General features: G+C 43.9%; 1 protein-coding gene across 1 annotated transcript in view; it reads right to left on the reverse strand.

Moving 5' to 3' along the window:
• LOC308290470 (chloride channel protein 2-like) overlaps positions 1 to 25,000 on the reverse strand; it is a gene marked incomplete at its 3' end in the record, with an annotated part of 240,980 nt that overhangs the window by 105,126 nt on the left and 110,854 nt on the right. The gene's annotated exons all lie outside the window — the stretch shown is intronic.

Here is a 25,000-nt window from a genome sequence, read left to right on the forward strand (position 1 = left end):
CATATTTGTACACTCTCAGAGTTAGACGTGACGCAGGGAAATAATGATTTAAAGGAAGTAAAGGTACATTTTTACTTTAATGGTACGCCCGCGCGTTATGTAGGAACGCTACAGTACCATTCAGCTGCAAATGACAGCGAAAGGATGCGACCTCCTTCCGAAGGTCTAAAATGGTCTCACAGAAGTGTGATTTGCTCCCCTGCAGTACTTTCTCATAACTATTCCAAGCATTTGCCCAGCTATACGGACAGACAAGGACATCAGTCTACAGGCAATACCCAGAACAAAATCAGCACTCTCTGGGCGACACAACCAATTACAGTGATTTAGAAAGAAAGCGGAACGCACAAAACCCCAGGTGGGGACCGAGTCAGTCCTCTAATGGAACCTTTTAAGCACACTTCTGAAATATGACCTTTTCCCTTGTAGCCGCCAGTGCTAACCATAACCGCACCCGGTGGGGCCTGGCGTCAGGTTAGGGCGACATAAATGCACATTATGTTAGGTGAAATGTATGAAGGACTACGAAAAAAAAAAAGAATAGAAACACAATGTCACAACCAGCTGCCACAGGGAAGTATTATAATGTTAGGACATATATACCCACAATGCAATGGGGCTAGACGTAATGGTTCTCAACCTTTTAAATGTCAAGGTTTCCTATTAACTTGGACAGTGTACAAATGGAACAAAATGGACCTGTCAGGGTCCATTTGGTTACACTGTCAGAGTTACAAACTTGTATGGGTCAATTTAGACCCAACTAAAGGAACCCAGAGAGTCCCGGGAATCAGCTTTGAGAACCACTAGGCTAGAGGTACAGTATAATACAATACAAATACACTCAACATAAACAAAGCAGCACAAGTGTAGCAAATTACAAGCACAGGGTTGAAGGCCAGGGGACTACAGCGATACTTTTTTGTTGGTACATTTAGAACTAAATGAAGACGTAGTGTGCACGCACGCACGCAGGGTCGCACGCACACACGCAGCACGCACGGGTCTTTTCGCTGACTCCAAAACATGTCAGTATCTTCAACTTACGATCTCACAGGCCTATTTATGCATGGCATTCTTCAAACCCTCATTGTCGGTGAAAGTTAATGTTTTTTGCATAGTCATTTAGTCATCTTGTGAGGTAAAGTTATCTTAAACTATATTAAAACAAGGAATAAGGACTGCTTGTCACAGAATGTCCTGTTACTGAAGACTGAGGGGAAAAAAATCCATGTACTCTCCTTTGCTGTTTGTTTTCAATTCTCTTCTTTATGAAACCATTCATGTTTTTGTTTCATATTGCTGTCTTGGCCAAGACTCCCCCCAAGTCTCTTCTTTATGAAACCATTCATGTTTTTGTTTCATGTTGCCGTCTTGGCCAAGACTCCCCCCTTACACGCACACACGCACTCAGACACGTCAATTAAAACTCATTACCAGTAGAAAACAAATTAATGCCAAGCCATGGTGGAACTACCTTCATCTACCTCTTGGACGTAATCCTCACCGCTAATGAGCCTGTTGGAACATTCAATTTGTCCAATTCAATCTTTTCAGAACTCCCCGTTCCCCGTCCGTCCCATCTCATTTCATTATCAGCAGATCCCCTCTCAAAAGTCTGCTCTGTTCTTTTAACCCATTTAGGCCTAAAATTATTGAATGCTTTAACCAGTGAACAATAGCAGATATACAGCTTGTAGATCTGCTATTTTTGAAAAAGTCGTGAAAATGTGTGCACATCTTTGAATATATGTATTTTTAAAGCGAACATTTGTAACACAAATATTTGCTTCTGGGGGGTCCCGGATACAATATTTTTAGATGGGGGTCCGTGGCCAAATACATATCATGTCGGGGGTCCTTCACATGAAAGGGTTTGAGCACCACTGACATAGTAGTCTCTCAAGAACAGACTAACTGAGCTCCAGCTAAGTGAAAAGGACCTTTTCTTTGACGATTGCTGACATAGAAACATAGGTTTTTCAAATAAACCTTAGAAGGATTCCAAAATTCTAATTTTCACGATTTTTAAAAAATAGCAGATCTACAAGCTCGCAGCGCGGCACTCGGTGCCGCGCTGTGAGTTGTATATCTGCTATTTTTCAGTAGTCAAAGCATAAAATAATAATACCTGTACACAATAGTGTGTACCCGTTCTGAATGGACATGGAGAGAAAGAGGTGGAAGATGATGTATTCCGTCGTGCACTTCAGGCTGCGTGTCGCTGACTGAAGCCCTCAAGTCTTTTTTTAAAGTTTAATTGAATAACTCCTTTAAAGTGCAATTTCATATTAGGCAGAGTGGTGTGAGAGATAGCGGTGTTCGTTATGTTCTGGACCATTCCCTTGAAATAGATGACACTAAAACATTCTTGAGCTACACTGTAACTTTATTGTTTTTAATTTTGCGTATTTTCTATTCCCTTCACTGTTTACAAAACGTTTTAATTGTATTCAAAAGTCATTTTTAATAATATATTTCATACCTCTTTCCAAGTGTAACGCTTGTTAAGCAGTTTAAATAGCCTTGAAACAAGCTAAACAAATAACTTCTGAACAACATCTGAATGAATAAATAACAGTTCCCTTGCTCCTTCGGCATGCTCCAAACTTCTCTTCCCCTTCATTTCTCCCTTCTTCTACTTTCTAGTTTTCAAGTTTCTGCAAAAATCGACACCAGAAGCCAATATCAAAACAAACTCCACAGCAGATAAAAGCACAGTCCAAAATATCTAAATTATATAGTCCAAAATATTGTTTGAATTCAGACGGAGGCCTTCATCTATCTCTGTGGTTTTCAACTGTTTTCATATCACGGTCTAAGGTCTATTATTTTTTGGGCATTTGAGCCACGGGCCACATTTTGATGAGATTTAGCTTCTCAGACCCAAAACTTAACTATTTTGTTATCGTAGGATAAGATTTTTCCCAAAATTGGTTGATGTGGTAACATCATAGAAACGATAACGGGGAAACATTGATCAAAATAACAATTCTTCTACATTCCCTAATTGTGTAGACCTTTTATAAATGCAGAATTCAACAATAATTCAACTCTCGAGTTAAACGATATGATAAATGAGGGAGAGTTGGTAACCAAATGGACCCTTACAGATCTTTAACTCTTGAGAGCGTAAAATGAAACCAAATGGACCCTTACGGTTCCATTTGGTTGGGGCCCACATGGAATCTCTTCAAGGACCACTGGTGGTCCCCGGACCACTGGTTGAGAACCACTGATCTATCTGGTAGAAAAGGTATCAAAACACGAGCTTGCTACCTCACACCAGCAGAGCAATTCCATAGCCACTGATACGTAAGAAGGTTTATGCAAACTGTGACCGTAGTATATTGATTATGATTACAGTATTTATTGAGTACATCTATCTAAGCAATGTTACACAAAGCAATAATGGCGATCATTCAACCAACAGCAATCCATTCCTGCAATACCGTTGCAACACTGCCAAGATCATGCATCAAGCAGATTTGTTCTCCCGATTTGAATATTCACTTTACCACGGCTGATGGAAATCCATCCGATTGATTAAAGGTGTCATTTCTTTTCGGGTGATATGTTGCAAAACAAACGTTTGGGTGGCAACAAGACTTTTTGACTGAACCCAACTAATGGCCCTGGAATGACATGCCTGTCTCCGACACCAGCTGTCGGAGTCCTCATATCCTTAATATGTTGTTTGTTGATGGTTCTTGCACACACACATACACACACATAACTCCCATTAAAAAAGCATTTCTACGTTCTGATGCTGTGACGTTCTGAGTGCACGGCTCTTTCTCAGGCTTTCAAATGACTTCAAAAGAAGTCTGAGGAAGACTGTGTGCTCAAAACGTCAAAACATCAGAAAATAACGGAGGATATTTAGTGTGAGTGGAATCAGTGGATACCTCTGTTCAAGTTCACAAGGAAGGTGCTTCTTGAACCAGCATCCATCATTGAGATCTTCCACGTATGTCATAATTTCTTAAAGCTACACTCCTTTGCCGAATATTTATTTGACCTATAGTTTACCAGGTACAGGTAGTCACCAGAGATCAGAGATCTATCTAACTTTTTTTTAATTTTTTTTTATATAAGACATGGCCAAAATGTCAGCCGTTAAACAAAGACTCATAGGCTATGCAAGCTACTGTACATCGTGCAAGTGCAGTAACGGCAGGAGAAGCAGCTAAGAAGATAGTCAAAAACCTGAGCTATCCGTCTGCAAAAGTTGAAGTCTTTTGCACACATTTGCAGTTTGAGAGTTTCTTTTTTTTTGTTCATTCCAGGCAGAAGGAGAAGAGAACTAGCAGGTGTTCTTACTCCTAAAAAAAGATGAAGTAAGGTATTAGTGACGTAGAACCACAGTAAAAAGGGAGCCGACTAATGATTGCTTTATACAGTAGATTAAAATGTACCAATAAAAGCTGCCTACGGGCGGACAGCTTGTTTTATCACGCAAAAGATAACATTAGGTGTAGTGAGATATACGTCAGACATGGTTAACTATTGAGTTGGATGAGACCGCATTTACCAATCAACACCTTTACATTCTGTCTCACACATACATGCTCACGCAAGCTGTGATACACACGCACACGCACACACACACACACACACACACACACATACACACACACACACAAAAAGACATAACTGTGCTCGCGCATTCACATGGCGAGCTATATGCATTTGAAACAGATTTCCGACATGGGTATATTTAGGTTGTAATATAAGTTTGTGTCACTGAGTGTCGGTGTGTAATTAAGTGTACGCGTCTGCATGCGTTGCGTTTTCGCCCACAGGCCGCCTGTGTTCCCGAAGCCCCTTCTGGTGCCCACACACCCGTAAGCGTCTGTCTGACACATTGTACTGTATATATATATGGCATGGCATGATGTATGTGTGTGTGGCATGCCATGATGTATGTGTGACATGCAATGACGTTTGTGTGACATGCAATGATGTATATCGTCACTGTCGGGCAGAAACCTTGTATCTCCAAGTTTCAAATGTTTATGTTTTTTCCACATAAGTAAAGCCCTGCTTCATCATACAAGACTGTCGCACCAAACTAGTGAAAACAGCAGATCTACAAGCACACACATTGTTTTGGAGATACAAGGCTTCCATCCGACAGTGACGATATATGGCATGCAATGATGTGATATGCAGGCTTCCAATCAATATGCCGCGATATGTCTTGTTATATATTTCTTTCTTTAACAAGTGTTTTATGTATTTTTTAACACTTGGTATTGAGCCAACAGTGAAGTTTTGCTTCTGTGTGTGTGGTATTGATTGGGTTAGGGAAAGGTTGTCTGGCACACAGCCATTCTCAATGGGTCTAGACTTGGCTGAGTAAACAGCACTAGTTATCGTCTCTGTCAGACCCTGTGTATTCTCGGGACAAGAGAGAGACATTAAGAGCTCGTAAAAAAGGCTGTTATTTTGAGAGTGAATCATTTTCTTTACGTGTTTTATTTTGATGGTAATGGTTGTATAATACCAATATTATACTCGAGGGTGTGCTTTACCGTTGTTATTGGCAGAGCAGTGATGCTTGCGGAGCTTGGCCGCGCCTCATTACCTGGCTGCACCACGGCTGTGCCAATAACGATGGTGAGGCACACCCTCAAGTCTAACCAACTCAGTGGCTTTATGTGGCCTAGAGCATCCACCCTGAGATTGGAAGGTCGGGGTTCAATAGACCATATTCACCTGGCGGCCATGTTTGAAATTTGCACTGAACTACATAGGCTGGCAACCAAGCCCCCAGAACCTATAGGGGGAGGGCTGAAGCGTCATGGACACGTTTTTTAGGTACAGCAGGTGAGGCCAGAAACATGAACGCGCATCTAGGTTTCTTTGTATTGACCGCGCGTTCAGCGCGGAAGTGCTCGTTCATGACTTGGAGCCCCAGCACGTCCGTGAACAAACTCTATGGCGCAAAACGCGTCACTTAGGCCCCAAAATAGGCTCCGCCATAACATTCACAACACGGAAGTATGCTTCATGCGCTGGGTGAGCAACTCAATGCAAGTGGACGGGCGGGGATATCTGGTGCCCTCTCTATACTTATTATAACTCTATGGTGGCAACTAGGGCGGCATTTCATTGATTTAATGACAAGATGGCACTGTGTGAATATGGTTAATAGGTAGCCTCGCGTAGCCAGGCTTACTCATCTGTAAAGAGAAAAGCCTGGTGACAATATAAGGCAGAAAGCGCTCAACTTCCGCCGTGAGAATTTCACCGGAAGATTGCAACGCATGACGTAACTTCCGTTTACGGAACCAAACGGACCCTTAGGGGTCCATTTGGCACTCTATTTGTCCACTCTCAGAGTTACAGACCCATAAGGAGACATTTGGAACCCCCTCAAGGACACTTTGTGACACACTGGTGTAGCAGAGAGTTTCAAGTGAGCAAACATGCCACAATATCAGCACACTGACTGTTTGACCAGAATGGAACGGAGCCTTTGTTAATGTCATTGGTAACACCTGTGAAGGAAGGAAGCCCAATATAGCTGCTGTGCACAATGCCTATTCCCCGGCCAGGTCAAACCAAAGACTATAACAAAACGGGACCCATTTCCCTCCTGCTTGGCACTCAGCATCAAAAGTTGGATTGGGGGTAAGTCCCTGCTACATACCTGTTGATTCCCCGGGCTACTACTTACTCCCTCTCGTGTAATTATGCTTAAATAAACCCCTGCATTGTTATTCCTTCATTTCTCAAAAAAACGTCCTGTTCGCTGTTCATTATCCCCGACTCAACCCGCAGGTAGCTCAGTGTGTGGGTTCTATCTTTAAACATCATGTTCTGCACATCTCTCCATGTGCGTGTAGTTAATCATTGGCTGTGTGACACATTAACGACATTTGCTTACCGTTACCTCTACGACGCACACTAAGGATTCCACTGCTGTTTCGCACAGTTTCTTGTCTTTGTATAATAGCTCTACTCTCGTCTTCGGAGCTGTAATTTACTTAGCTCCGTCTCTGCTGGTAGGACTTAATAGCTTTTCCCGCAGCGTGTGCACACGCGTGCACACACACACACTCAGGCGCAATGTAATTTTATTCTTTATGGCGTGCAATAAGCAGCATGCTCCTTCCCATTTGCTGCTGTTGCTTTCTGACTCACTCTTGCAAAGTGCCGCGGCACCGCACTCCTTCTATCCCTCCCTCTCCTATCCCTCTCTCCATCCTCTCTTCCTCCCTCACTCACTCCACCAATCTCTCCATTTCTACTCCTCTGTGCCTCTTGTTCTCTCTCCATCCCTCCCTCCCTCCACAAATCCTTCTCTCCAATCCCTCTCTCTAAATCTCTCCATCCATTACTCTACTCCTTCCCCCTCGTTCTACTGATGATGACTTGCGACCTGGGACTTCGCCCTCTCTTTTTCTGCGCTTATCTTCTGCCCTCCGACCCGACCCCCCCACCCACCTTTCCATCATGTCTCCCAGTGCACCTGTCCTGCTGCCTTCGCACTCTTAATCATCACCTTTCTCCTCCTCGCATATTTCCCTCCCCTGCCCTCCGTCTCTCCATCTCCATCTCTCCCTCCACCTCTATGCCTCCATCTCTCTGCCTCCATCTCTGAGCCTCCATCCATCGCTCTCTTTCTGGCGAGAGGCATTATGCCCACGTACCAGCTGAGAGTAATTTAGGGTTGCCGTGGTTACAGAAAGCATCGAGTTCTGTGGCTTGGCACTAAGTGTCTGAGAGAGAGTGTGTGTGTGTGTGTGTGTGTGTGTGTGTGTGTGTGTGTGTGTGTGTGTGTGTGTGTGTGTGTGTGTGTGTGCGCGCGCACATGAGTGTGCACCTCTCTGCGTACATCCGTTAAGTGGCTCCATGCATGCAGAGGGACTTTTCAATGCCTGGCTATATTAATTATGTATTAAAGATACAGCATATTAATTAAAATGGATGGTAGGTAAAAATCAGACCACTCAGCTCTTTCCCATCCCTTACAGAAACTTGGTATAGGAGGGAGAGATCTACAGGAGTGGGATGCACAAGATCTATAGACAGACCGGTGGGGAGTGTGGGGGGTAGGGGTGGGACGATAAGCGATATTATCATATATTGTGATAAAAAAACACTCACGATAATCGTATTGCGGAGATTTTATTTATCGTGATATCGTCCTCCGTCATGCACTGGGATCAATTCACTTTTTATTTGCCGAGCTGCATATCCGGTACCACTTAAACCTTCTATAATTGGTAAAAGGTACTTATTGCGACCGTAGGTCGCACTTACTATCAAAACCTGCACAAACTGTGAGTCAGTCCGTCAGTCAGTCAGTCCGTCAGTCAGTCAGTCTGTCCGTCTGTCTGTCACACCTCACACGTCACACTATTGCCCTGCTCATATCTCCGCAACCGTTGCCCCGATCCATGCCAAATTTTGCACACACGCTCCTTGGCTGCCAAACTACAACCTCCAAGGACCCCCGGAGCTCCAGGGACCCCCAGGTCCCTGGGGGACCCCCAGATGTAAAAAAAGACCAAATGTGCAAAAATGACCAAATGACCACTCCAACATGGCTGCTCACGGGGAATTCCCGGGGACCACCGACTCCTGGTGCTCCAGAACGGATGCCAAAGTGGTGGCGCCCCCAGTGGAGGACCCCCTCCACTGCAGCTCACATAAAATGCCGTAACTCGGGCTAGGAGCGTCCGGGAGAGCCGGGGCCGGTACCTATTCGTCCGCCAAGGCAACGCGGAGACCCCACCCCTCATTTCTCACATGGCCCTCTTCTAGCGGCACCATGAGGCCGATTCTTGCAAAACACATTTTTGGACACTGCTCCTACAGATTTTCCCCTAAAATCACGCACATCGGTACACAGTATGTCTACACATTGCCCACACAACTAGGAACCAATGGCAGTTACAGCCCTCTTTGTGTGTACATGTGACCTACGGTCGCTTATCTCCCGATTAGGGAGTCTTACTGGTAATATATGTACTTGATACAGTCTTGTTTTCACTCTCTATCAAATGTCTTTGCCAAAAAATAGCCGATCTACAAGCTCACAACGTGCCGCGACGCGTTGTGAGCTTGTAGATCGGCTATTTTTTGGCAAATGTTTCGCCCAGGATAATGGATTTTGATTATGGCGATAATATCGTAAATCGCGATTTCTTTTGTCACAATAATCGTGATATGAAAGTTTCATATCGTACCATCCCTAGTGTGAGGGGCAAATTGCAATAATTCCTCTCCGCTCTCCCCGCCCCCAGCCTCTCTGTCCGCCCGCCGATCCGTCCGTCCTTCAAGTCTGCCCTCAGATCCCTCTCTGTTTTGTCGATGTGTTATTTATGCTAATAGAATGTAAATGTGTTGATGGTTATGTAAATGCTCCGCAGCGGCCCGTCTCAGGGCGAGCGGGGCGAAGAAGAAGCATGTTCTCACACTCCATCACAGTGTTCACCCAATCCATCTCTCTCTCTCTCTCTCTCTCAGGCACGTGCACACGTAGACATCAAAGGGGGCATGAGCCCCTTCCCTTTTATCTGTCTGTAAAAAATGCCCTGTCCAAACCATGAATGCAGTTTTTACTATGGCGAAAGAAACCATGCCATACCTGAAGGCAGCATTCAAGAGAATTGCCTTTTCCAAACTGTCCTGAACTTGAATGCAGCATCTTATGTTGAAAGAATTGCCCTCTCTGTGTAGAAATCCATGCCATACATACGCCACATCTCCGGTATTGACTAGATTATGCTTAGTTCAGTGTGGTATCAAGTACCCAAAAATAGCCGACCTCCAAGCTCACAACGCCTCGCATCGAGGTCAACGCTTGGAGGTCTGCTATTTTTTATATTTTCACCAAAAGGCCTTGCCTCTCTAACATTCTCTGCACGTCCCTTCTCTCTCTCTCTCTCTCTGCCCCATAGAGACAAATAACGGTGGTCGTGACACATGGCTTGTGACTACAGTAGAATGTCTACTTAATGAGCTGTAATGGGTTTACACGTGCACTCACACACACACACACACACACACACACACACACACACACACACACACACACACACACACACACACACACACACACACACACACACACACACACACACACACACACACACACACACACACACACACACACACACACTTTGTCTCGCGCGTTGATTGCGGTGTGTTTAATGTGTGCTTAATGTTCCTGGCAAGAGTTGGGGGAGTAAGATAAGCACTCTGAAGACATAATTTACCCTGCTCCCTCTTTGGCAGTAAAATTAATATATCAAGCAGATTTATTGTAATATATGAACTAAACTATGTGAGAGACGCAAGCTGATGTCATATTATGATGTGTGCCGTTATATATTATAACTTATTACATACATTACATTACCAAAATAGAGTTCTGGCTTTTTGTGTTGTAACTAAATGTTAGCTTACAGAATGACTATCTTTGAACTACACATCTACAGCCAGTAGAGTAGAAGTAAAGTGACACAATTATCTTTCATTGTGTTCTAGTTTTCTAAGAGAGACCGTTTTTACAGTAGGGCAACACACGCGCACACACACACGCACGCACGCACGCAACCCCCCCTAACCCTAACCCTATATATATTTTAAATTTTCAAATTCTTTTTTTTTTTAATCAAAATGGAAGGGAACATTATAGAGCACAGAATGTAAAACATTATGGATGAAGGCAGCACCCCGTGGTTACTATAGAGTATAGACCCACTTGGAAGCCACTTTTTCGGCAAATTCAAATGTGTCCATATTTTAACTTCCGGTCTCGAAGAAAAAATAAATAAACCAGAAACGACTGCTATTTGCTGCCACTGCAGCGAGGGCGGGTCTTCGTGCGTTTTTTGCTTTTCAGAAAAGCAAGAAAAAAAGAAAAACGGTCAGGCGTCTCCCTGGGCGATAAGCAACAATAAAACACACCTGCCTGCTTGATGAAATGCTGCGCTGTGGATGAGCGACTAAAACAATAAAAGCAGGGGAAAAAACAATGGGAATGATGAAGTCATGCTTTGATTTCTCTAGTGGCATGACCCCCATGTTGTGGAGAGGCACTCACACATGCACGCCCACACACACACACAAGACAGATGGTGGCATTGATCACAATAATGGTCGATCGCATGAACGCAGGCATGTGATTAATGGGCTTGTGGTGTGTGTGTGTGTGTGTGTGTGCGTGCGTGCGTGCGTGCGTGCGTGTGTGCGTGCGTGCGTGCGTGCGTGCGTGCGTGCGTGTGTAGACACAGGGGAGAGGTAGGAGGGTTTTATTTCCTGGATGAAGAGCTGATGAACTAAAACGCGGAGGGGACTTCTGCTCTGCTTCCTTCTCTTGTATTCTAATCCCATCTCCCCTCATTCATTTTTCCCCATCGTTGTGGGGGATGCATTCAGACTATTTTTTTCTTTAATTTTTATCCCACGATTTTGTAACCCATTCTTTCACCCAGTGCCAATTACCTAACCTCTAATCCTGGTTTCTGCTCTCCTCTGCCGCGCCTGGGGAGACAACGGACTGACCTCATGCTTCCTTCAGTGCATGAGTAGTCCAAGTTGCTTCTTTTCACCTGACAGGGGGGGATTTCCCTGGTTTGGACGTAGCGCGTGGAAGGAACGCGTTATTCCAACCAGTTCCTTTCCCCTCCATCAGGCGCCCCGGCTGGCCAGGGGGAGGCATTATAGAGACCAGGATTACTGCATGTTTTTGTGAGGGTATCTACCCTAGGAGACACGGGGAGAAATATGCAAACTTCACACAGAAAAGCCCTTTTGCCAACCCAACCTAGGTTGTGGGCGCTGATAACGGGGAGAGGGAGTATGCCCCCAGCGCCCACAGCGTCCCCCGGTGGGAATCGAACCCATGAGGCGACAGCGCTACCAACTAACACCACCGTGCCCCCAGATGCATTCAGGCTATTGCCAATTTTACTTCTCTCTCACACACAGGTGGTTAATATATGTTTTATAATATTATAATGTATATCTGCAAAGTAACTAGCAACTAAAGTTTTCAAATAGTGGAGTAAAAGTGCAATATTTGGATCAGAGCAGTAGTGGAGCAGAAGTAAAAGGAAAGTAAAATGGAAATTGCACCTCTTCTCTCTGGACCCAAGTTGTATCCACGTTCCTCCCCTTGACCTGCCCCCCCCCCCCCCTCCCCCTCCACTTTTCTCCAATCATCTTTCCATTTCCGCTCTGCTTTTTCTCTTAGCCCCCCCCCCCCACCACCCCCCCACACACACCCACCATAACCTCCATCTCTGTTGGTGTTGAGTCAGCGCTTCCATTCCGCAGTCCTCTGCAGACACTGTTATACTCTGATGCTCGCTAGAGAGCACGCGCGCACGCACACACACACACACACACACACACACACACACACACACACACACCGAAGTACGTTTCTTACACTCACACACATCGCACGTACACACTTTTATCCCCAAATGCAATCCCTGCACTCTCACTCATAAACACACGCACACACATGCGCACGCACACACACACAGACACTCTCCCAAATCATCGCATCCATTTGTATTACTTCTGTCATAGTTGCTACATCAGACATAACTTTTTGCAGTATAAAGCATTTATGTCACAAGCTCTTGTGACGCGTTAAACTGTTGAGCGTGACCCTCAGGGCTCTCTATTAGAAGTGACTTCTCTGTTTTCGCTCTACATTGAATATCTTCGTTGAAAATAGCTGATCGGTATTCGTGAGCTTGTCGATCCAAGTTGAGCTTTATTTTTTTTAATTGAGCTCATGGATTTAGGCTAAACAGAGAAGAGGGGATTTCTACTACTGTTTATGACTATGTTGGTGCTTGGTACACAAACAGCACCCGTACGGAACAGCAACTCAAGAGCGGTTATTAAAGTGTGATTTAATGAATCTCACCCCACATCACTATGCAGTGTGGTTTACCGAAGCTCCCCCCACATCACACTGCAGTGTTGGCAACTCAGAGCGCTGTAGGTTACAACAAAACACACACTTATTCATGTTTTCATTAACGGATGCCTCTGTGTGTGTGCGTGCGCGCGCGTGCGTGCGTGCGTGCGTGCGTGCGTGCGTGCGTGTGTGTGTGTGTGTGTGTGTGTGTGTGTGTGTGTGTGCGCGTGAGCGTGCATGCGGATCATTCATCAGTGTTTTTCCCCTAGCAGTAAGAAGGAGACATTGATCATCTAGGTTCTGTGCAGCTTGCAATGCCTAATCAGACCCATTCATCTCCCCTGGTGTGTGCGCGCGCACACACACACACACACACACACACACACACACACACACACACACACACACACACACACACACACACACACACACACACACACACACACACACACACACACACACACACACACACACACACACACACACACCAATAAACTAAGCCATTGGCTAGTCTTTATTACTTGTCATTGTTCCTGAGGCTTGATGTAACTGAAACGAGGCCAGGCAGGGAGAGCTATACTCCCTGCATGTGGAAACACACATGCCATGGGAATTCACATATGATTGTTTTTCATCTTGGTTGTTGATTAATGAGTGGGACAAGAGGAGCGGTAGTTGTGCATTTATGCACACGTTTGTGTATGTGTGTGCGTGTGTGTGTGTGTGCGCGCGCGTGCGTGCGTGCTTGCGTACGTGCATGTGTGTTATGTGTGTGTGCGCCAGAGGTGTAAAGAAAGAGAAAAGTCCATGGGCAGTGGGCACTTTAAAGTCAGATGAGCCTGCAACTTGCAAAGCAGCGCACAGGCACACACACACACACACACACACACACACACACACACACACACACACACACACACACACACACACACACACACACACACACACACACACACACACACACACACACACACACACACACACACACACACACACACACACACACACACAGATTACTTCATGATGCAGTTATTAATGTCTGAGGGAGGCAGAACGACCTTTCGGAGCGTTTGATGAAGCAACACTTAATGAGCGCTTATTAAAGATTAATGCCCGCTGGGATATTAATGCATGTTATTAGTGGTAGCCTGGGTGGGGCTTATGGTGGTGTTTATTATTTTGGTTTATTTTTTGGGGTTTTATTTTCTTTACCCGTAAAATAGTGCCGGGGCGGGGCTTCCAAAACCCACGGGTAGCCTGACCCTGTTGGACACACACACACACACACAGCAATACACAACTCTGTTAACATCACAAAAACACTGTAAAAATAACAGTTTACATACGATACACTGTCTGTACAATTATAAGGCAACAAGTGCGTGTGTGTGCGCGTGTGTGTGTGTGCGCGTCAACCCCAAAGGATTCACCCTATACATGTCTTTTTTCACAATCCACCTTTCCAGCATTTGCATGATGATGATTTATTTCTTTGTCCAGTACAACACTCACTGGAGAGAGAGAGAGAGAGAGAGAGAGAGAGAGAGAGAGAGAGAGAGAGAGAGAGAGAGAGAGAGAGAGAGAGAGAGAGAGCTTAACGGAAGTAGCAGGAGAAAACCTCTGAAAAGTAAAAACAGAAATACGAAGAGATGATTATAGAGAAAGAGCCTAGAAGCAAAGGAGAAAACAGCAAAAGGGAAGACATGGTGGAATAGGGTAGGGTAGTCTGTATAACAGCTCACATCTCTGGATTCCCCAGGTATGGTTTGTGAATGGAGCTTTCGTTTGTGAATGATTTATACTCCAATTTTGATTGATTTTCATGTTTGGCTAGTGCCACGTGATTGGCTGGGAGTGGCTCTCGCCTGGCCTATCAATAGGCTCTAAGCGCAGCAGCCATTTTTGGAAAGAAATTGGGCCCCGTCCTTACTTCCTTCACAGGCGTTACCAATGATACTGATTAAGGCTCTGTTCCGTTTAGTGTAGCACAGTGGTTCACTTAGAACTACAGACTCACTCCCTAGCTTCCGCCGTGACCAGACTCACCTCTTCAGACTCATGCAGCTAGGCCCATAGCACTTATCGTAGCACTCGCCTACCCTCAATGACCATACATGAAAGCTAGATTCGTGGGTTGCATTTGTAGTCTTACACCAGCCATGTTGAAGACCAACAGAGGTGTTCTGATTAGCGTAGAACATTAGTTCTATGCCGATCAGACAAACTGAAACACCTTTGTTGGTCCTCAACATGGCCAGTTAGGACTACAAATGCAACCCATGAAATAGCGTTTTTTTTTTTTTTTTTTAATATAAAGTTTTTTACTGATTAGGTGCTTGCATGGTCTACCTACGTTATTTTGTTCTAGATTGATATTTCTATACATTTGATGTACTGATATTGATGTTTTGATGCATTGCCTTGCTTATTATAAATCGCTCCGGATTAGTGTCTGCTAATTGCCTAAATTGTAAATTGTTCTTAAACGCTTCGATTTCAAGGACCACCATAACTCTGAGAGTGTACAAATGGAACCAAGTGGACCGTTTTGTGCTCAGAACATGCTTTGAAGATGATATTTTGAATTTCTTTTAGATGGTATTAAATCTAGTCTACAATAAACATAGAAAGAAAAAGATGAACAAGAACAAGAAGAAATTGATGATTAAACAGAAAGCATCTAACATCTGTAGAAATGGATTATGCGGTATGAACGTATTGAGTGGGCAGTGCAATTTCTTCATTTCTCGAAGATCATCAAGCCTAATGCCGGTAATTAATAAGCACGATCATGATCTTTGGTCCAGTAATCACAAAGATCATTGCAGACATCAGAGATCAGAGAGAGAGAGAGAGAAAGAGAGAGAGAGACACACAGAGAGAGAGAGAGAGAGAGAGAGAGAGAGAGAGAGAGAGAGAGAGAGAGAGTGAGAGAGAGAGAGAGCATCCACTCCCATCAACTTCAATTGAGAAATATATTTTTTATCTTGCCCGGTGGGAATGACCCTTTAGAAGATGAAACTTTATTGAATCCCGGGAGGAATATTCAGGCAGTGATTAAGACAACAAAAGGAACAAAGGAGTAAATGGAGTGCAGAATATCATCACCAGGGCCAACTCATTTCCCCACCTCTTCAACCACGTGAACCCTAGCGCCCCCTTTCTGGGCATGTCGTAATAGGCAAACATTCGTCAAAAAAAAGAAAAGAAAGAAATGTCGATCTACATGCTTACAATGCGACGCACGTATGATGCGGCATGAGCTTGTATAGATCGGATATCTTCGCGGAATATATTTAGTGTAGAGGGGTCATCGCTATGTTGGCTTGCAGTGGACATTTTTGTAAAAAAATATTTTTTACCACGGTCATAAAAAAATGACGGGTCCATTTGGTTCCATTTGTTCACACTCAGTGTTATGGGGATTAGGAATGGCACGATATGAACATTTCATATCACCAATATTGTGACAAAAGAAATCGCAATTTACAATATTATCGCGATAATCAAAATCCATTATCCTGGGGTGGAATATTTGCCAAAAAATAGCAGATCTACCAGCTCACAAGCGGTCACAAAATGTGTGCGGTGTGGTGTGGTGTAGTGTGTGTGTGTGCGCGCATGTGCGCATGCATGCGTGTACTTGGGATGGGACGATACGTGATATTATTGTTTATCGTGATAAAAAAACGATAATCGTATTGAGGAGATTACATTTATCGTGATATCGTCTTCCGTCATGAACTGGGATCAATTCACCTTTTATTTTCCGAGCTGCATATCCGGTACCAATTAAACCCTCCATTGGTAAAACAAACCTTTATGTACTTGATACAGTCGTTTTTTACACACTCTCTACCTTATCTCTTTGCCAAAAAATAGCCGATCTACAAGTTTGAGCTTGTAGATCTTGTATTTTTTGGCAAATGTTCCGCCCCAGGATAATGGATGTTTTGGGATATTTTGATTATCGCGATAATATGTGTCTGAACACAGCTGAGGGCTAGTCATTGAAATTTTTTTCATTTTCATTTTTTAATTTCTTTTGAAAGCTGGGAATCAGAGCTACAAAATGATATATTGGTTGTTGGTTGGTTTCTCTTCACATTAATTTAAAAAAGTCTTATTTACATGCAGAGTTAAGCTCTGGCGTTTAAGTGAAATGTAGCCTGATATTTATGAAATGCTTTTGTGGCTTTATCACATTTTAGGAAAAAAAAGTAATTTCAGGGCTGGTCTAAAGCTGTGCTTTCCGAAATGACTGCCCCTCTGCTATGCTGGGTCACATATCGTAAATCGCGATTTCTTTTGTCACATTAATCGTGATATGAAATTTTCATATCGTCCCATCCCTAGCGTGTACTGTACCTGCTGCAGATTGGCATGTCAGTGAGCAAGATCAGTTCTCAAAGGTGATCTCAGATTAATAACTCAAGAGAAGGAGGGACGTGGTGGTGGAAGGAAAGGGGGAGGGGAGGAGTTGGGGGAGAGAGGGAGGGAGAGAGAGAGGGAACGCGGTAGAATGCATCAAGAGGCCGTCCTTCTCCATCTCATCCCCGCAGCTCAGCTGCCTGTCTCTCTCATCCTCTCACATCTACACACGGCTGTCCCCAGTGAGAGAGAGAGAGCACGAGAAATAAAGGAGGGAGAGAGAAATAGATATGAGAGAGAGAAAGGCGGAGTGGAGAGTGGGCGAAAAAGTACTACATTTCTTTACTTAAGTAAAAGTATCAATACTGCTATGCGGAAGTGATTCGTTATAAGTGAAAGACCGGAATTAAACATTTACTTGAGTAAATGTACAAAAGTGTTAGCATGAAAATGTACTTACAAGTAGAAAGTACTCATCATGTCAGATCATTTCCCATCTCACAAGTGTTCGTTTTTTTTAAGCAAACCTTTGTAACTCAAATCTTTGCTTCTGGGGACAACAGATTTTGAGATTGGGGGTCCATGGCCAAATACATATAATTTTGGGGGTCCTTGATATGAAAAATGTTTGAGAAACCACAGATCCTTAAAACAACATTTCTTTCTTTCTTTCAAAAACCTTTTATTTATGTCAGGTCGCAAGTTACTAAAAGCTCTACCGACTGTCCCTCCCGTCTGTCCGTCACGTCACGTCACGTCACGTCACATCACACTTTTGCCCCTACTCTTATCTCCGCCACTGTTGCCCCTATCCATGCCAAACTTTGCACACACAATCTTGCAAAACACATTTTTGGACACTGCTCCTACAGATTTTGCCCTAAAATCACGCAACGCGGTACACAGTATCTCTAAAGTCATGTCATCAACATTGATCTGTCCCATTCCCCATATTCCCTCCTGATTGGCTACGATTGCCTTCTAAAGTTTGTGTATGCATGCGACCTGACGGTCGCTTATCTCCCGATTAGGGAGTCTTACTGGTAGGTTAAGGGTTAAGTACAGTACTTGAGTAAATGTACTTAAGTTACTTTACACCACTGCAGAGAGTAATACATGAAAGAAGAGAGACGGTACGGTGAAAGAAGAGTGGGAGCTGAGTGATGGAACAGGAGAGAGAGAGAGAGAGAGAGAGAGAGAGAGAGAGAGAGAGAGAGAGGGAGGATATCAAATGGAATACAAACACCTTAAAGATTGCTGATCATGGTGTATACTGTATTTTCAGGCACTGTCTGCATCGAGTAATCTCCATACATGAAAACGGTTCCACCCTTTTCAATTTATTTTGATTGTATTATATCGATTGAATGTGTACACTTCTGCTTTGCTTTGCTTTCAATTGAATTGAATTGAAATTGAGAGAGAGAGAGAGAGAGTAGTGAGAGGAAGAGAGAGAGAGAGAGAGAGAGAGAGAGAGAGAGAGAGAGAGAGAGAGAGAGAGGAGGTGGAGGTGTTGAGGGATTGAAAGGCACAGATGGAAGGCAGGGAGGGAGAAAGAGTTAAATTAAAATTGAATTGAAGAGTGGAGCAGCAGAGAAAGAGACACGCGCACGCACGCGCGCACACACACACACACACACACACACACACACACACACACACACACACACACACACACACACACACACAACAAACACACACACAGAAAGAGAGACGGACAGAAAGCGAGGCAGAGAAGAGAGGAGTGAGCCAGAAATCCAAAAAGCAAAGAAAACGTGTGAAGGTGGAAAAACACGATGAAAGAAAGTAACCGTGGGGGAAAAGAATCTCCGAAGAACACCGAGAAGAAAACAAGACAAGACCAGATAAAAAACAGAAGACGAGTGAGATGAGCTCTCAGCGGTCTACTCTCCTCCTCGCTGATTGTCATTTCTTAATTACAGCCGATCTCCTGGCGAGAGAGAGAGGGAGACGGTCATAAAAATCAGGAGTAGATATCGCAATCTCCCACGCATAAAATTAAAGGCGGCATTAATGAACCTTTTGGCCTCGGTTCTGAGCACCGCTGTAAAACGTGTCAACAACAAAGCCAACATTTCGTTGGCTCATCTGGGGATCCCTAGGGGGTCCTCAGAGTTACTACAGGGGGTCCTCCAAATCTTTGTGTAATAGAAACTTTTTTTCTCCCTTTTTATATTAACCACTTTCCCAGAAATAGCAGATCTACAAGCTCTGCTGCGAGGCGTTGTGAGCTTGTAGATCGGCTATTTTCGGCAAAGAGGTTTGGTGTAGAGGGAAAAAAAGCAGACTAAGTACAGAGTGAAACGTCAAGTTTATTAAGTATTGACAGTTCAAGTGGTTAAATATTTGAAAACACAAATTGACATTAATCCAAAATACACTGATGATTGTGCTGTCAAACGATGAAACTATAAATTATGTTATCTGGGGGTCCCTGCTTCATCTCTCTCTCAGCTAAGGGGTTCTTGGCCTGAAAACGTTGAAGACCCCTGCCCTTATACATTGCACACAAAAAGGGCCGAGGCGCACACGAGAGGTTGCTGACGAAAATGCCAACAGCATAATAAGCGCACTGGAGTGGTGCAGTGGTAAAGTCCCTGTCCACCACCACAGAGGTTGTGGGTTCAATTCCACCAGGGTGCATCCGCAGGGTTTAAAGCCAAAAAGAATCAGAAGATGGAAAATCATTGTCAGTCCATGTCCCAGTGATTTTTGAAACATGGCGCACACCGATATTTGGGGTGTTTCCTTGAAGTTCTGAACTGCCTTCACTGAATGTGTGTGTGCCAATCCATGCTTGATTTTATAAAAGTATCTTCTGAAGTTCTGTTGTATTCTATGCTAGTCTGGGCCAATTCAAATTCTCATATCTTGAAATTATAACTGCTTTTTAGTTTGGAGATCTCTTGACTAGCGTTTTGACCACTTTGTCATTCACACCGCGGCCATCGCTACACCTCCCCCTTATTTTATGTTATTTATTATTTTTTGTGGCACGTGTCAGCATGGAGTGTTGGGCGAGTTGTATTTGGATGGAGAGAGACAGAAAAAAAAAATAGGTCAGAGTAGAGTTGTAACTCAAGTTGGAGTTGAAGCCGCGTGCTCGTTTTAACCCTCAAAATGCCCGAGTCGCATTAGATTTTAACCACTTTAACCATTATTTTATGTTTTAACTATTGAAAAATAGCGGATATCTGCTACTGTTTAAAAATTGTTAAAATGTGCGCAAGTCATTGAATATCTTTGACCCGATCTTTGACCACGACTTCTAAATCCTTCCTCTAAATCAACTGTTCTCAAACTTTGTCATGTCAAGGACCCCCAAAATTATAGGTATTTGGCGGCGGACCCCCATCTCAAAATATGTTGTTCCAGGGACCACCCTGAAGCAAATATTTGAGTTACAAATGTTTGCTTTTAAATAGACATATTCAAAGACTTGCCAAAAAATAGCAGATCTACAAGCTCGCCAAAAAATAGCAGATCTACAAGCTCGCAGCGCGGCACTCGGTGCCGCGCTGTGAGCTTGTATATCTGCTATTTTTCAACAGTTAAAGCATTCAATAATTCTAGGCCTAAAAGGCTTAAGCGTCCTTCCAGAGGAGAGGAGATGGACTTGAGGTAACGGGGTAGAACGGTAACAAATCTGCTGGGGCGGTCGCCAACTGTCATCCCCGTGCCACTACCCTCCTCTCATCCTGGCAACGAGCCTCGGTTCTGTAGCAGGACACGGTCCCTGCTCTCACACGTAAGGATGTGACGCTACGCAATATTATCGTTTATCGTGATAAAAAAAACACTCGCGATAATCGTATCGTGGAGATTTAATTTATCGTTATATTGTCCTCCGTCATGCACTGGGATCAATTCAGCTTTTATTTGCTGAGCTGCATATCCGGTACCACTGAAACCCTCTATTGGTAAAAGGTACTTATTTTTGCGACCGAAGGTCGCATATACTCTGAAAAACCGTGTCGCTTGAGTGACCTTCCTTCCTTCCGTAACCTTCCTTCTGTAACCTTCCTTCTGTACGGGAGTGATGTCAGTGTGATGTCAGCGAGTTGTGACATCACTTCCTGTACGGGGCGGCTACACGAAATGTGGATAACACTATATATGGAGATAGTCCAGTCGATCATGTCATATGGGACTACCGTCATAGACAGTAGCCAAAAGAGAAGGATACGCAAGACTAAGAAAGACAAAAAAAGAGAAGAATAAAAAAGAAAAAAAAGGAGGAGGAGGATAAAGATACCAAAAGGAGAGAGAAGAAAGGGTGGATGAGGTACAATGTGTCTCAGAAAAGAAAATGTAACAAGGAGGTGGCAACGGGGCAGCTAGATAAAGTTATTAGGCCTGGATCCGACTTTAAGTCGACGCACAGGATTCCAGAAGTGTAGCGCTTATTTGCTCTTGTATCAAACTGGTACTCGAAACGTTCTTAGAATTTAATATATATTTTCTAAAGTAAATATGGGGGCGGCTGTGAAAAAAAGAGAAGAATAAAAAAGAAAAAAAGGAGGAGGAGGATAAAGATACCAAAAGGAGAGAGAAGAAAGGGTGGATGAGGTACAATGTGCGGTATCCTCCTTGTCAAGCTCGACGTTGGGAATTTGGACCTATACATGGAGAAATGGAGAGAACCTGTTTGGCCTAAACATGGAGATGTGGTACAGAATGACTCATATATGGGCATAAAAAGTATGTCATGTGACATCACTTCCTGTACAGACAGTCAGACAGACAGCCATTGACTCCGGCCTAACAATGGCTACTGTCTATGACGGTAGTCCCATATGACATGATGGACTGGACTATCTCCATATATAGTGTTCTCCACATCTCCATGTTTAGGCCCTATCGCTCACACCCTAGGTGGGGTTGGCGATAGGGCCTTTCTGTGTGGAGTTTGCATGTTCTCCCTGTGTCTCCTAGGGTTGATACCCTCACAAAAACATGAACAAACTCCCCCCAGAATGACAACAACTAGAATCGTCAGAGAAACGCTGTGGTTGGCCAGATAGTCAAGAATTGGAGCGGGCGAGGTCGCATGTCACCCTGAGGTCGCATTCCACCCTCAGGTGTCTTACTAGTAATATACGTACTTGATACCTACTTGATACAGTCTTTTTTTCACTCTCTATCAAATTTCTTTGCCGAAAAATAGCAGTTGCGACGCGTTGTGAGCTTGTAGATCTGCTATTTTTTGGCAAATGTTCCGTCCCAGGATAATGGATTTTGATTATCGTGATAATATCGTAAATCGCGATTTATTTTCTCACAATAATCGTGATATGAAATTTTCATATCATCCCATCCCTACTCACGTGCACACGCGCACACACAATCATATATTGATCCGAGGCTCAAGTCCTTCTGGATACTTGATATATTAGTGAAAGTACATCAACAAACGGGTGTGTGTGTGTGTGTGTGTGTGTGTGTGTGTGTGTGTGTGTGTGTGTGTCATACTGCAAGTGTTGGAGAAGAAATAGAGACGTTAGGGTTCATGTGGTTAAATTATTGCTAATTAATGACAAACAATAAACTCTCCCAGCAGCACTTCATGTCATGTCACAAAGACATGACAGTAAACAGGACACATTGCTGCAACAGCAGGTTTTTGGGGTGGACGGACAGACGGACGGACTGACGCACGGACGGACGGACGGACGGACAGACGGACGGACGGACAGATATTCCATTCGATATTCTACATAAGTACATCATCATGCAATGACATCACAAGATTGTCGTCACAACCAATGTAACTGTCCTTTAAAAGTAATCATCCAATTAACACAGTGTCATTCAACAACTTGTTCCAACTAATTAAACTGTTGTTTTAACAACTGATCCTGTAAATTAGTTGCACTGATCCAGGGTGTTGTTGTTGTGTGAAATGATTCACTGGACGATACATCTGAAAGGAGGACCAAGGGAATCCTGGCATGCTGCTGTGGTAGTCGGACACAAGCTGTACTCATTTGGAGGATACAACAACAAAGATCAGGTTATGTGGCTGAACCGCCTTCTTCTTCAAGCATTTGATCAGATTGAAGTCCACATCTTCAACACAGTGTCTTTGCGTTGGAGGAAGTTGCCCCCAGTGACAAATGGAAGAGGACAACGTCCCATTGAGGTTCCCTCCAGGCGCCAGGGCCACACAGCTGTACTGGTAGAAGAGACTGTCTATATATGGGGAGGATACTATCCTTCCTGCAATGTGCTTTATGCCTTTGATGTCGACACCCACAGCTGGTTCAAACCCAATGTTTCTGGGAATATTCCAGAAGCAAGGCGCTACCACTCAGCCTGTATCCTGGAGAAGGTCATGTATGTGTATGGAGGAAACACCCATCTGACTGGCTATACTAATGACATGTACAAGTTGGACACCAGCATAATGGTCTGGTCTTTAATTAACACCAGAGGAACTCCACCACGTGTTTCACGTCACTCTGCCGCCATCATTGGAACAAAGATGTTTGTATGTGGGGGCTATGAAAGCTATGGGGGCTATGGGGGCGGTTACTACAACAGCATCAGAGTGTTTGACACAGAGACCAACTGCTGGCTGAGCACGCCTTCTGCACAGCTCCTCCCAGAACGACGGCGTGGTCATTCAGCCTTTGCCTACAATGGAGAGCTATATGTATTTGGTGGATCGAACAGGAACCAGTACTTAAATGATCTGTGGAAATTCAGTCCAGAGACCTTTTCCTGGAAGCAGGTTGAGACCAAGGGGAAAGACCCATGTAGGATGAGTGGGATGTGCTGTTGCATGGTGGGAGATTGTATTATGATCCATGGAGGAGAAATAGGAAACAGCATCGCTTCTCGTGACCTGTACATCCTAGACTTAAATCCTAGCCTGAAGATGTTATGCAAGCTAGCAGTCACTCAGCATGGTCTGGATCAGTCTGAACTCCCACATGACATCAGGTGGGAACTGGCTGCCATGACTACCAACAGCAACAGAAAAGAATGACATAGTGCCCCCCCACACACACGAAAATAAACAAACAAACCAACAAATAAAAACGCAAGTGGCAAAAAATTGTTATGAGATGATGATGAAGGGGAAAGTGATGAAGAAAAAGGTGATGACTTTCAGGAGAATATGCAGATGAAGAAGACACACAAAGATACAGAATATATTTGTTGACAGTGAGTTTTTAGTGAGGGAGTAACACTGCTGTTAAATTCATCACTATTCACCTTATTCCTGGCCACTCCCAGGAAGTAGGGTGAAACACCTGGGCTGGGCGGAACACCTGGGAAAGTGGTAAACAGGAAACTCAAAGATGTCTCTGGGTGTAACCTGTGTTGCCATGTCTGTTTATAGTAAGCAATTTGGGTCTTTAAAAAGAAAAGTGTTGGTACTTATTGGGGTTGCTTTCTATTGTTTTTTAAACATTCCCAATCTTTTTTTTTTTTCATATCAAGCATCCCCAGATTAATATATTTGTCCACAGTCGTAGACTCCCATCTGAGAATATGTGGTGCCAGGGACCTCCACACAAGATTTGTGTCATTGTTGTTAATGGCTGTGGATAGGTAATTGGTAAATAGACTGCATTTCTATAGCACTTTTCTCCAAAGGTCACCAAGGCACCAATCTGCTTCTTTTTTTTCTCAATAGCTTTTAAAAATTGCAGATCTAGCAAGCTCGCAATGTGTCGCAATGTGACACATTGTGTGATT

The sequence above is a fragment of the Nannobrachium achirus genome, assembly GCF_963921795.1.
Source record: "Nannobrachium achirus genome assembly, chromosome: 8".
NCBI lineage: Eukaryota > Metazoa > Chordata > Actinopteri > Myctophiformes > Myctophidae > Nannobrachium > Nannobrachium achirus.